General features: G+C 35.6%; 1 long non-coding RNA gene across 5 annotated transcripts in view; it reads right to left on the bottom strand.

The window, feature by feature from the left end:
• LOC105731338 (uncharacterized) overlaps positions 1–12,556 on the bottom strand; it is a 60,671-nt gene that overhangs the window by 40,723 nt on the left and 7,392 nt on the right. Inside the window, exon 5 of one of the 5 annotated variants that reach the window (XR_010345396.1) lies at positions 11,706–11,802. The exons of the other annotated variants lie outside the window; for them this stretch is intronic. This is a non-coding gene — a long non-coding RNA (uncharacterized LOC105731338). The remainder of the gene's footprint in view (positions 1–11,705; positions 11,803–12,556) is intronic. 5 annotated transcript variants of the gene reach the window in all.

Genomic DNA, 12,556 nt, shown 5'->3' with positions numbered 1-12,556 from the left:
GCACTTTGGGAGGACCAGGCAGGTGGATCACAAGGTCAAGAGATCAAGACCATCCCGGCCAACATGGTGAAACCTCATCTCTACTAAAAATACAAAAATTAGCTGGGTGTGGTGGCACACGCCTGTAGTCCGGCTACTCAGGAGGCTGAGGCAGGAGAATTGCTTGAACCCAGGAGGCAGAGGTTGCAGTGAGCTGAGATCATGCCACTGCACTTCAGTGTGGGACAGAGCGAGACTGTCGAAAGAAAGGAAGAAAGGAAGCAAGAAAGAAAGAGAAAGAAAAGAAAGAGAGAGAAAGAAAGAAAGAGAAGAAGGAAGGAAGGAAAGAAGGAAAGAGAAAGAAATTATGTTGCTGGGGTATGAAAAATGGTGAAAAGACATACATTAGTATGCTCAAAACATTTGTATACTGACCCACTTTCCCTTAAGCTGGAAAAGAACTAGAATTTGTTGGATAAAGAAATCACAAAATTCATAAACAAGAAACATACATATTTAAATAATAGGAGCAATTTTGATAGGTTCTCAAACATTTTAGTAAAGCTATTAAACTATGACTTAAAGGATATTTTTTAAAATACTGGTAATAAAATCATATTGTTCCTAAAATATAAAAACACCGTAAGAAAAGGTAGTCGTAGTGAATCTTTCTTTTTAAACCAAGAGAAAAATCCATGAAAACTTCTATATGAAGCTAGATATAAAAAAGTAGTGCCATTTGAATATTGTAGTCGACAGGATTCAACCTTCATTTAATTGTACAGTTAAATTGCTACGATTTATTAAGTACAATATGTGCAGAAATGACATAATATCTAAAAGACTTAGTGTTTTTAAAGAGCCTAAGATTAATGCCAAGAACACAAAACAGTGAAATAATGCAGTATGTTAAGCGTGACAGAGCAGCATTTAATAGCTATGCAGTAATTTGTGGTATATTGCTTGCATAACAATTAATGTTAGGGAATATTTTATTAATAGATAAAAGGTTTTGTCAGTGAGTACATGCAAGGAAATAATATCAGAACAAGAAAACCTGATACTTTTAAACTACTTTCTGACAGATTACATGAAACTAAATAAAAAACAATCTTTTGACAGGCTATTTGTGTTTTCCAGATTTACAGAGCAATTTTCTTGTAATATTAAATAACCATACTTTTAAATTTCTACTCTCCTAGACTAATTGTTGGAGGCAAATTAATTTTAGATTATTTTCTAACACTTTTGATGGAGGAAAATATCTAAAGCAAGAATTTGTATTAATCACATATCTATCTGTCTTCTACATAAGCCATTCAGATCTTATCTGTTTTAAAACCAGTGTGTCCTTTTGCTGAGAACATTACTTAAATATTCCTCCCCAAATTAGGACACATATGCATCATCTGTGAGTCATACAGCTCTCAGATACATGGATTTCAGATTCCATCATCATTATGAGTCCATACAATGCCTCTCTACTTTTATTTCATCATCCTTTCCCCTTTGTCCTAATTATTCTTATATACATTGTCCTTCCCATCAGAGATATTCACATTAATATATCCAATATGTTTCCTTAGGCATCTGAAAATATAGCCCTGAGATACAATATATCGTTGTTTCTCTGTGTGTATATGTATATTCTGAATATATAAAAATTGTTTTGGCCTATAGAATTCATTCCATATTTCCAAGATCCATCTACATTACTATATATAAAAATGATTAACTATTTCTTCCCATTGCATGTATATGCTACACCTTCTAATTAGCCATTTCTCCAGGGATGAACATTAAGCTTCTTGCTAACACAAATAATGCTAGGATACCACACTCTAAAATATCCCCTTAAGGATTTGTATGTAATATAAACCCAGGTGAAGGAGTGATATATATACAGAATTATATGAATAATTAATTTCACTAGGTATTGTGAGTTACACTCCCACCAATAGTGCATGAGGTTTCTGATTTCTCAACATCCTAGCCAGCACTTAGTATTAGCTGACTTTGTAATTTTCAGCGATTCTTTGTTGACTTAATCTGAATTTCTCTGATTACAAGTGAAGTTGAACATCTCTTCATATACATTTTGGCTGTTTAGAATTCCCCTACCATGAATTGTCTATTTTAGTCCTTGTTCAATTTTTTAGTTTCCTTGTACATTTTAGTAGTTCCTTATGTATTCTACATGTAATCACTTTTTAGTGTTAAAAAATATCACCTCCTAATGTGTTTGCAACCAGTTTGTCTATCTTATCTTCTTTGTATAGAAATATCCAGTTTTAATATAATCACATCCATCAATTTCCACCACCCACCCTTAAAGTTTGTTCTTTTTAGGTCTTGTTTAAAAATCCTTTCCCATCCCAAGTTCACAAAGAAAGTTTCATGTATTTTACTGACTTCATAGTGTTGCCTTTTATAGTTAGATTTTTTACCCATTCAAAATTTATTTTTGTATTTGGAGTGTGATAAGAATCTAAGTTTATTTTTTCCTATGTTTTGAGCCACATCTTAAATAATCTCTTTCCTCTATGAGTTATGATGCTAATTTCTATTATATTCCACATTCTCATATATAACATAGGCTTGTTTACTGATTCTCTATTCAGTCGCATCAGTTTTTTTTTTTTGTCCATTCCTATGCTGGCATCATATTATTTTTATTGCTATGGTTTTATATCTTAATATATCCAACAAGACAAGTTCCCTCTCTTTGTTCTTCTTTTTAAAAAATTCACTTTATTTATTTGTGGTCTATTACTATTATATGCACATTTTATTAACTAATTGTCTAGTTCTCCACAAAATCCTGATGAAATTTTCATTAAAATTGCATTGAATTTATATATAAATTTAGGGAGAATGATATTTTTACAATATCATGAACATGGTACCTTTCTCTTTTTACCTAGATCTTGTTTTTTGTCCTTTAATAGAGCTTGAAAAGCTCTCTGTAAAGGATGAATTCATTCATTAGTTTATATCCTATGTACTTTGTAGTTTTTATTGCTATTGTGAATGGAATTGCATTTCTATACTAATTTCCAGTTGGTCACTGCTGATATATAAGAATGTTATTATTTTTATATAGAATTTAAATGATTAATACACATAAAGTATTTATAAGATTTCTTATATACTAATTATGTAAATGCTATATGTGTTCACTATTATTATTGTTTTGTTGCCTATCATCAATCTTGCATCTGCACAACCTTTCTGAACTCCCCTATTATTTCTAATAGTTTGTCTGCTGATTCAGTTGGGTCTTCTGGTAGAGAAGATCTAATAATCTGTAAACAGTGAAAGGTTTGGGTTGTCCATTCTATCCAATCCTTATACTTCCTACTTTTTTGGAAGGAAAAAATATTGTGTTGACTGACAACCCCTTACCATATTCAGTGGAAGCTAACATAACAAGACTCTTTCTTTTTCCTAAATATGACATGTCACAAATTTTTGCCTCAGTTTGCTAAATTAAAAAATTATCTTTTATTCATAGTTGTTCTAACACTTTAAAATATCTCATAATTAGATGTTAAACATTTTCAAATGGTCTTTCTGTATATGTTGAAGTCATTTTTTCCCTTTAGTCCACTAATATTATAAATTACATTATATAGTTTCTCGTGATGAACCCCCTTACATTTCTGAAATAAAATTTGCATTGACATGTTTTATTAAAACATGGTTTTTATTAAAACATGGTTAAAATAAGCTAATATTTATTTAGAATTTCACTTTTTTTGTTTTTTGAGATGGAGTCTTGCTCTGTCACCAGTCTGCAGTGCAATGGCACGATCTCAGCTCACTGGAACCTCTGCCTCCTGGGTTCAAGTGATTCTCCTGTCTCAGCCTCCTGAGTAGCTGGGACTACAAGCGCCAGCCACCAGGCCCAGCTAATATTTGTATTTTTAGTAGAGATGGAGTTTCACCATGTTGGCCAGGATAATCTCGATCTTTTGACCTTGTGATCCACCCCCATCGGCCTCCTAAAGTGCTGAGATTACAGGCATGAGCCACTGCCCCTGGCCTAGAATTCCACCTGTTTGCTCATAAGTGAGCTAATAACTTACTTATGGCTGACAAGTAGCTAATAACTTTCTTTTCTTATACTGTCCTAATCTAGTGGTTGTCTGAAGATTATAATTAACTTCTTAAAATGAATTGAGAGTTGAAGATTTAAAATGAGTTGTGCAGCTGTCCTTCACTTTCTTTTTTCTGCAACACTCTGCATAAACTGGACTTATCTCTACCGGGAAAGGTTTGAAGAATGCATTTTCAAAACAATCTGATCCTGTGGATTAATTTTTCAATCTTGTTCCAACTGCTTTATAAGATACAGAGACTGAAAGTAAAATCTACATGTTTCAGATTCTCCAGCAGTTAGGATTCTGAATGTAATTTGGGTTCTCTTAATAATATTCACTGTGGGAGATTTTGATTCAAGATTGAATTATGTGGAAACAGGGTACAGTACATTTGGTTTTATAGTACAGATTGTGGAAGTGGCAGTGGCAGTGTGATACTAAAACCAGTACTGCTGGTGGCAAATTCCTGATCATAAAATAGTGGCTGCGGTTCTCTTAGCTGTCCAGTTCTGCTGGGTTTTGGAGATAATTCTTGGAAACTCAGCCAGTCTGTTATTTAAGTCTTTATAGTACTTCTGTGATCTATATACATTTCCTTTTAAAATTTTATTTATTTATTTATTTATTTTGAGGTAGGGTCTCACTCTGTTGCCCAGGAGTACAGAGGCACTGATCAAAGCTCACTGCCACCTCTGACCCATGGGCTCAAGTCATCCTCCTACCTCAACCCCTGAGTAGCTGGGACTGCAGGGACACATCACCACGCCCGGCTGTTTTGTGTGTATTTTTTGTAGATACAGGGTTTTGCCATTTTGCCCAGGTGGGTCTTGAACTCCTGAGCTCAAATGATCTGCCCTCTTAAGTCTCCCAAAGTGCTGGAATTATAGGCATGAGCCACCATGCTGGGCCTCATACATTTCTTAATAAAGCATTTTCAGATTATAATAGCTAGAGTGGATTTGCTTAACTAGAATAAAGAACTTTGACCGTAACAAACATTACCTACACTGGAGGCCTGACAGGTGATTAGAAATCTCTTTCATAGCTAACAGGCAATTCAAGTTTTCTGCTTTTTCTCAGGCAAATTATTCCTGGAAATTTATTTCTGTTTTCATTTAAGTTTTTCAATACTATTGTTATATAGTTCATTATTTTTGAAAATTTTTTTTAAAATAAAATAAAATATAAATATATAAATTTATTTATATAAATAAAATATAAAAAATAATTATTATTTCTAGAGGTGATTCTTTTTTGGAGGTTGAATTTTAATTTTTTAGTCTCTTTTATTATTTGTATTGACCAGGATTCTCCAGAGATACAGAATCTATAGATAGATATATAGATGACAGATAAGAGGGGGATTTATTGGAGACACTGTGACTACGGAAGATGAGAAGTCTAACAACCCATCTGTAAGTGAGAGGGAGACTCTGGGATGTAGATGACTAAGTTTGGATGCCTCAGAAGCACAGAAGCTGATGATGTATTTCTCAGCCTGGCAATGCCACTGCTATAAGTCCTGAAATTCAAAAGCCAGAGAGCCTGGAGTTCTGTTGTCCAAGGGCAGGAGAAGAAGAGTGTTCTAGCTCTGAGGGCCAGGGGGTGTGAGGTGGGGAGAAGACAGATTTTTTCTCTGTGGTTTTTTGTTTTATCTATGCCCCAAGCTCATTGGATGGTGCCTGTTCACATTGAAGGCAGACCTTCCTTGCTGGGTCCCTGACTCACGTGCCAGTATCCTCTGGAAATATCTGTGTAATGCGCTATCAGTATTCTAAGTATTCCTTAATCCAAACAAGTTGACACCTAATATTAACCATCACAATTTATTTGGTCAGCTTTGTCAGATCAAATTTTTTAAAATCTCTTCAAATAAATAGGGTTTTGATCGTTAAATTATCTCTACTAATTTTTTCTTTACCATTTTATTTATTTTCTCTTACTTGTATAATCTCGTCCCATCTTGTTTCCACATATTTATTCCTTTGTTTCCACATATTTATTCCTTTGTTTCCACATATTTATTCCTTTGTTTCCACATATTTATTCCTTTGTTTCCTTTTCTAGCTCTTTGAGCTTTATATTTGCTTTATTTTTCTCAATTTTTCTTGTTTTTGATAAATGCATTCAGTCTAAAGAATTTTTTAATTTCTCCCTTTGAATCCAATGAATATTAATTACTTTCAATTCCTAGAGTTATGAGATTTTAAAAATCCACCTTTTTAGTGTTCATTCTTTTTTTTTTTTTTGAGACAGAAGTTTCGCTCTTGTCACCCAGGCTGGACTGCAACAGCATGATGTTGGCTCTCTGCAACCTCCGCCTCCCGGGCTCAAGCAATTCTCCTGTCTCAGCCTCCTTAGTAGCTAGGATTACAGGCATGCACCACCACACCCTGCTAATGTTTGTATTTTTATAGAGATGACGTTTCACCATGTTGGCCAGGCTGGTCTGAAACTCCTGACGTCAAGTGATCCACCCTCTTGGCCTCCCAAAGTCCTGGGATTACAGATGTGGGCCACTGTGCCCAGCTTTAGTGTTTATTCTTAAATTATATACTGATGAAAGAACATAATCTCCATTACAGGAATTCTTTGAAATATTTGAAGTTTTCTTTATGACTTCATTCATGGTGATTTTTGTGGATGTTCCCTATGTGTTTTAAAAAATATGTATTCTATGTTGAGTATAAGATACTGTATCTTCATTTATTAATTTTAGTTTATTAATCAGATAATTTGATATCATTTTGATTGTATTTTTTGGTCAGCTTGTTTCATCAGTATTTAAGAGGGGTGGGTTAAAATTATTAATTTTAATTGACTTGTTGGTTTTTTCCCATAGTTCTGTCCACTGCCTCCTCTTATCACTCAGTAGTGGTATACTAAAGGAAGGCATAATTTCTATTAGTATCTTCAAGACATTCCCAACATGCCATTCTTTGATATGGATATTTTTTCAATCTTAATATAAAAAATTTATTGCTATGCTTCAGATTTCACACAGCAACCAGGCTTTAAGACATTACTACATGTGAAATTTCCATGTAAGTATTAAAGGGAAACTAGGGGCCAGGCGTGGTGGCTCATGCCTATAATCCCAGCACTCTGGGAGGCTGAGGTGGGTGCATTTCCTGAGGTCAGAAGTTCAAGACCAGCCTGACCAACATGGTGAAACCCCATCTCTAATAAAAATCAAAATTAGCCAGGTGTGGTGGTGCCTGCCTGTAATCCCAGCTACTTGGGAGGCTGAGGCAGGAGAACCGCTGAAACCTGGGAGGTGGAAGTTACAGTGAGCTGAGATCACGCCACTACACTCCAGCCTGAGCAGCAAGAATGAAACTCTGCCTCAAAAAAAAAAAAGGAGAAAAAAGAAACCAGAAACTCTCTAGACAAGCATTACTGAGCTGACTGAGTAAGCCCTCTTCTCTGATTCTAAAAGCAGGCAGCCCAAGATGCTATTAACTACCCCTTTTGCCCATCTTCCTTTTGATGATATAAGCATATTAGCAACAAACAATTATCTGAAATGAATATTAAAGTTTTAAAGGCATAAATCCCTTTCCAAATATATATTCTGTATAAGACCAAATTTTCTCCATATACTTTTGCCAAAACAACATGAATGAATGCAAAATGCAAAACAACATCAATGAATAAATGCACAGCAGAATGAATGCAGAAAAAGATACATGAATCCAGCCACCTTTTACTAAGCTAGACATTAAAGAGGTTTGAAAAAAGATAAAACAATGTCACTCTTCTTAAAAAAAAAGCTCTCTTTGAAAAATACAGTTTTTCACAAAATATACTGTGTATGCTAACATGTAATAGAACATTTAATTATTTTTAAATGAATTAATCAATAAATATCTCAGTTTTCTTCTTAATAGTTTTAATTTCTAATATGGTAAAAAAAAAATTGATATAATCCACATAAACATAAATTAAGCTCTTTGAGGTCCTCAGTTTTTAAGAGGGTAAAGGTGTTCTTGACCAAGATGTTTGGGAATCACTGAATTATTTCATTTCCTTTGAATTGCAATTGAGGAATCTGATACAGTGTGGCTAGATGACTCAATTCAAGTCAGAAAGCTAATTCATTTTGATGACTTCAGAATTTTAAAACCTTATTTTATATTTGAAAACAAAAATTTTAATTTTATGAATTAAATGATTGATTTTGCTGAATGCTATTGCACTATTATGGGTACTTAGAGTAAAGTACGTATAAGGAAGGCTCTTTTGACTTTTTAAAATCTTTGAAAAAACTCTACATAATGCATCCTATCAAACTATACTTATTGCAAGTCCCAATGTCTTTGAGAATGATGGATAGTATCCCTTCAGAATCAAAATTATATCTTGGATATGTTAGCAATCCTTTCTCCAGCTCTATTATTTGTTGAGTTCCACAGGGTCTTAAGAAAATGGAGGCTAATATCAGAAAGTTTTTTCATTTCAAAATAAGGAATGTGTCTGCAATGCTCTATTTATATGATACATAAAACACATAAATTTTATAACTTTACAAGCTTATAAGGCGTATTTCCCTGATTTTCTACTAAAGTTTTGAGGCTATCCTGAGATATTTAAGTGTCATATTCTAAAAACATAATTTAAAATGATTTGAAACAATTCTTCAGCCTAGTTAAATTCCAAATTTATCTTTAGATCTAACTGCAACACAATCCCCAAAATTAATTAGATATATGCACTGTAATCCTTCTAGTATCTCCAAGAATATGGCATCCTTCATGATACAAAATCTTTTGATGCCATCATGTAATGAGTGTGTTGTTCCACACCAATATAGACACAAAAATCATGCAGTATTTGCAATAAATAGAAACTGTTTTACATAGCATCTTGGTGAGGTAAGCTTGTATTAAATCCTTTTAACAAAACAAGAAGCTAAGCTGTAGAGACCTGTTCAGACTTGCCTAGGGTAAGTCAGAATTACTGCTGAAGCTGAGCATACAAATTTACAGTTTTTGGAGTTTGTGACCACACAATAATGGTATCCACTCTTGCAGTTAGCATCAAGATATACCTGAGATATATTTTACTCTATTTTATATTTGTGTACCTCAGGTAACATGAATAAAAGACATGACTTAGTAGCATGGGTTGAATTTATTCAGAAACTAGAATTCTCTTACCTTTTTTCCTCTAATTAATTAGCATGATTACAAATAATTTCTTTTGAGGACATGTTTAATCTACCAGTAGCTGAATACTCAAAAAGAAATTTGCTTTTGAAAAATAAAGGAAGTGTTCAACATTTAATAAATATTAACTGAGTGACTGCCATGTGCTGGGAGTTTGAGATGTAGGGATGAACATGACAGGCAAGGTCACTGCTCTGATAGTTTACATTTGGGTAGGATATGCAGAATAAACAAATAAATAACTTCAGCTAATAAAGTGCTATATACAAATAAAAGGAGTAATAATACAAAGTGATAAGAGAAAGATAAGCTACTTTACATATGGTGATGAGTGGAGGCTTCTTGGGGAAGTTGACATTTGAACTGAGTCCTGAAAGAGAAGAAGCTAATCCTGCAAACATTGGGGAGGGACCCGCATATACAAGGACCTGAAGTGAGAGGGAGCTTGTTGTGTTTGAGTTGGGTGAGAATATAAACAAAGAGAAAGGAGTGTAGCTATAGTTTAGGGCACCACAGTGAGATGGAGGGAGGTGGAAGGTTAGTGTACCAGGGTGAGCCCAGATGGGGCAGGTTCTTGTAGACTGTGGTAGAGTCTGGATTTTGTTTTGTTTTGGTTTTTTTGGAGACAAAGTTTCACTCTGTCATGAGTTTGGATTTTAAGTGTGAATGGGAAACCACTGGGAGATTTTAAGCTACAAGGTCACATAATATAAGAAGGGAGACCAACTGAGTGAGAGATGATGATGGTTTGAAGCTTGGTGATAGCAATAAAAATGGAGAAAGGTACACACATTTAGGTTATATTTTGGAGATGGTGCTGACAGGACCTGCCAATGGATTGGACATGGGAGAGAGGGAATGAGACAATGTACATATTTCCACACATAAAATGTTAACTATTATGTCATAACAAATGCACCATCCAAAAAGTAAAACCTAAACTCATCAAAATTAAAACTCATTCTGTAAAGCTCGGCAAGGTGGCTCCCGCCTGTAATCCCAGCACTTTGGGAGGCCCAGGTGGGCAGATCACCTGAGGTCCGGGAGTTTGAGACCAGCTGGTCAACATAGTGAAACCCTGTCTCTATTAAAAATACAAAAATTAGTCAGGCATGGTGGTGAGTGCCATAATCCAGCTACTCGGGAGGGTGAAGCAGGAGAATCCCTTGATCCTGGGAAGCAGAGGCTGCAGTGAGCCGAGATCACACCACTGCACTCCAGCTTGGGCAACAGAGTGAGACTCTGTTTAAAAAAACAAACAACAACAAAAAAAACTAAATCTGCAAAAGACTCTGTTAAGAGGACAAAAAGGCAAGCTACAAACAGGAAGAAAATACTTGAAACCACATATCCAACAAAGGACTAATAAATGAAATATATAAAAAATTTTTCAAAACTCAACAGTATAAGAAAATCCAATTAGAACACGGACGAAAGACATGAAGGCATATTTCACACACACGATAATAGAGATGGCAAATAAACACATGAAATGATGCTCAACATCATCATTATTCATTGGGGAAATGCAAATAAAACCACTAGCCGTCTGGGTGCGGTGGCTCATGCCTGTAATCCCTGAACTTTGGGAGGCTAAGGTGGGTGGATCATGAGGTCAGGAGTTCCAGACCAGCCTGGCCAACATGGTGAAACCCAGTCTCTACTGAAAAAACAAAAAATTAGCTGGGCGTAGTGGTGGGCACCTGTAATCCCAGCTACTAAGGAGGCTGAGGCAGGAGAATCGCTGGTACCTGGGAGGCAGAGGTTGCAGTGAGCTGAGATTGTGCCACTGCTCTCCAGCCTGGGTGACAGAGTGAGACTTCGTCTCAAAAAACAAAACAAAACAAAACAAAAAGCCACAAGCTATCAGTATGGTAATGAATTTCTATAATTTTATATTGCTTTGGCATCCACTTTAAATATAAGCTGGGCTTTTTCACACCAGAGGCAGGACTCCGTCACCTTGGACATAGTTTTCAGTTTGAAGCTCCCTTCCCCCAGTTCCCCAATGTGGTATATCCAGGCATCTGCCTTATACAACTGCTCTCTGGTGACCACTTCCCTAGGGGGTGGCTAGATGCAGGCTGCTTGACTGGCCCTCCTGATCCTTACACATGGGACAGACTATGCAGACATGCCACAGTGACTACCTCTCAGTCACAGTGTGACCCCCTAGAACTCATGCCTGCTTACTTTAAGCCCACCAATTAAACTGTTTGGAAACTCTCTGGACCCAATAAGGGTAATGGCCTACAGGTCCCTTTCTCTCCCTGTCAGCACTCCCTGACTTCTGTGTGTGTGTGCTCGAGGAGTGTCATGTGCTCTCAACCTTTAAGTAATAAAATCTTAATTTCCATCTTATGTCTCTCCTAATCATTGAAAATGTGCTCTTTATCTTAAAAATCCTAAATTTAAATAAACATATCTATTAAAATGGGCAAAATAGGCCACATACATGCCTATAATCTCAGCATTTTGGGAGGCTGAGGCAGGAGGATGACCTGATCCCAGGAGTTTGAGATTAGCTTCTCCAACATAGTAAAACCACGTCTCTGCAAAATGAAATAAAAAGAAAAATCAGCCAGGCCTGGTGGCAGATGCCTACAGTCCTGCTGCCGGTGGTTGGTGCCCCACCCTACTTCCAGCATTAAGGTGGGCAGTTCACTTGAGCCCAAGGAGATCAGACTTCAGCGAGCCTTGATTATGCTACTGAATTCCAGCCTGAGCAACACAGAAAGACCCTGTCCCAAAACAAACAAACAAAGTAAAATAAAAAAATAAAGAAAACACTGGAAAGGATGTAGAGAAACTAGGTCATTGATACATTGCTGGTGAGAATATAAAATAATACAGATGCTCTGAAAAACAGTTTGGCAGTTTCTTTAAAAAAGAAATATGCAACTACTATGTAACACAGTAATTGAACTTCAGTCATCTATTCCAAATAAATGAAGACTTGTATTAATATAAAAATCTGTACATGAATTTTTACAGTAGCTTTATTTATAACAGCAAAAACTGGAAACAAACTATTAATATATGTCCTTCACTGAGCAAATGGTTAAGCAAACTATAGTACATCCATACAATGGAATACTGCTCAGCAGTAAAAAGGAATGAACTATTGATACATGCAACAAACTAGATGAACCTCCAGAGAATCATGCTGAGGGCAAAAAGATAAGCCCTAAAGATTATACACTAAGAGATTATTCCATTTCTACAGTATTCTTAAAATGACAAAATTATAAAATGGACAACAGATGAGTGGTTGTCATGGGTTAAAGAGAGGGTGGAAGCAGAAGG

Source organism: Aotus nancymaae, unplaced genomic scaffold, assembly GCF_030222135.1.
Source record: "Aotus nancymaae isolate 86718 unplaced genomic scaffold, 86718_ANA_hifiasm-v0.15.2.pri h1tg000033l, whole genome shotgun sequence".
In the NCBI taxonomy this organism is placed as follows: Eukaryota; Metazoa; Chordata; class Mammalia; order Primates; family Aotidae; genus Aotus; species Aotus nancymaae.
Note: the sequence above shows the minus strand (reverse complement) of the source record. Positions and strands in the feature narration are given on the sequence as shown.